This window comes from Macrotis lagotis, chromosome 5 (genome assembly GCF_037893015.1).
Source record: "Macrotis lagotis isolate mMagLag1 chromosome 5, bilby.v1.9.chrom.fasta, whole genome shotgun sequence".
NCBI classification, from domain to species: domain Eukaryota; kingdom Metazoa; phylum Chordata; class Mammalia; order Peramelemorphia; family Peramelidae; genus Macrotis; species Macrotis lagotis.
This window is the reverse complement of record NC_133662.1, coordinates 107,547,002-107,549,397: the sequence shown is the minus strand read 5'-3', so window position 1 is coordinate 107,549,397 and position 2,396 is coordinate 107,547,002. Positions and strand designations below refer to the sequence as shown.

Sequence of the window (2,396 nt, the reverse complement as noted above, 5' to 3'; positions counted from 1 at the left end):
GGGTTTCCCTTGACCAACTGGTTTTGCATGTTTAAGACTCAACTCAGAAATAAAGCCTAGATAGCATCAGAGAGTCACTTGCTGTGAGTATAAGCAGCAGAAACATGTGCCCCATTCCACACCCCACCCCCTGGAATTCTCTTCCTCCTTCCTTTGCCTCCTGGAATACTGCTCTTCCTTAGTTGTGGGGGTGGGGTGGGTGGGAGGTGGGGGCTGCCTAGTATAGGCTCCTATAATTTCTTAACTTCAAGTTTTCTGAGCCAAATAGGTTCTGGATAGCGTTGCTCCAAACTGTAACACTCTTAAATACTTCACGGCAACACTTACAGATTGAGCCCCTGCTGTTACTTTATTAGAATGTCAGCAGTAATAAATATCTCCCCCACTACATAATTAATGCATAATTTGCCACATCTATCAGAAACTTAGTAAACAACTTGATAAAAAATGGGCATGAGTTAACAAGCCTTATGCTGAGATACAAAATTATGTTGCAGTATAGTTAGGGTTGAGGAGGACTAAAATGAGGAGATGAAGTCCTGATGTATCTGCATATGATTTTTTTAACTTATTAATTTACTTATTAATTCAGATATAGATCACCATCATCTTCTAGCATTTATATAGTGCTTTAAAGTTTGCAAAGCCTCTTTCATATGTTACTTTTAATTTATTCTGTTATATATGTTATATATGGGACAGCTAGGTATAGCAGTGGATAGTGCACTGACCTTGAAATCAGGAGGACCGGAGTTTGAATCCAGCCTCAGACACTAGACACTTACTAGCTGTGTGACCTTGGCCAAGTCACAACCCTGATAGCCTCACATCCAGGACCATCTCCAGTTGTCCTGACCCATAATTGACCTCAGGACCCAGATGACTCTGGAGGAGAAAGTGAGGCTGGTGACTTAGCACAGCACTCCCTCACTCAAATCCAGTTCATGTCCTCGTCATGGCATCATCTTCCTGACATCTTGGTTTTCTTTGAGAATGAAAGGACAGTGCTCGCTTTGGCAGCACATATACTAAAATTGGAATGATACAGAGAAGATTAGCATGGCCTCTGTGCAAGGATGACATGCAAATTCATGAAGAGAATGAAAGGACAAATATCAACTCTGTTATATATTTTATATGGATATAGTTGTTTGCATGTTAGATGATAAGATACTTGAGGGCAGATACTGTTTTTGCCATTCTAAGTTCAACTGTTAGTATAGTGCTTGATTCTCCTAGCAAGTCCATGAGGTAGGTGCTATTAGTATGACCATTTCACTAATGCGTAAACTCAGTCTAAGATTAGTTAAGTGGCAAGGAACAACTAGGAAGTGTTTTAGGCAGGATTTGAATTTGAATCTTCTTGACTTCAAGCTATGGTATGCAATCTAGTCGATAGACACTGATAGTAACAATAATTGATAACTAGCTAATAATGAGGGCGATTGTTTTCAGTAGTGTTTTATAGTGTAAAAACACATTATCTCACTGGAGTGTCATAATTGTTGATGTAGGTCATTCAAGCATTAACTTTTCTATTTTCAGAAGATGAATTCAAAACTATTTCAATTTTTAAAAAATTTCCTAAGAATGGCATTAACATAACATTTTCAAGGAAATTTGGCACAGTGGAAATAGTGCTGAGCTTAGCATAACTGGACTTGAGTTCAAATCTGATTCTACCCTTGCTTCATTTGTAAAATGGAAGGAAGGAGAGATTAGCTAGCTTTCTGGTGTGTGTCTCTTCCAGCACTAAATCTATGACCATATGAACAAAGACAACACTTGTGATTAAGGGTAAAGACAAGCCAGTTGGAGAACAAATTCAGTTCAAAATTCATTCATCTTTTCATATATGAGGCCAAACAGAGAGCTATATACTCCATGAAGGCAAAGATGTATGAATGGGGGTGGCTAGGTGGCATAATGGATAAAGCACCAGCCTTGGAGTCAGGAGTATCTGGGTTCAAATCCGGTCTCAGATACTTAATAATTACCTAGCTGTGTGGCCTTGGGCAAGCCACTTAACCCCATTTGCCTTGCAAAAACCTAAAAAAAAAAAGATGTTTTAATGAATGAAAAGTCCGTGCCCTCTGGGAGTTTATATTCTACTGCAGTGAGAGTATAACACACACACACACACACACACACACACACACACACACACACACACACACACACACGTAAATATGAAGTAGTGCTAAACATTGAAGGCAAATCAAGAGAATCCTTGCAGGAGTTGGTACCTGAGTTATATTTTGGAGGAAGCCAGGAGAGAACTCTCTAGTCATGGGGCTCAAACTAATGACACAGTCCCTGGTTCTGAAGGAACTCACCTGTATTCCCTTAAGACCCCTTTGTCTGATTGGAGGGTGAAGGGCTCCTCCCATTTAAAG

General features: G+C 39.7%; 1 non-coding gene across 1 annotated transcript; it reads left to right on the top strand.

The window, feature by feature from the left end:
- Positions 1–1,004: 1,004 nt before the first annotated feature.
- Positions 1,005–1,111, top strand: LOC141490246 (U6 spliceosomal RNA). Its single transcript, XR_012469105.1, has one exon. It is a non-coding gene; the product is annotated as a U6 spliceosomal RNA (small nuclear RNA).
- The last annotated feature ends 1,285 nt before the right edge of the window (positions 1,112–2,396 follow it).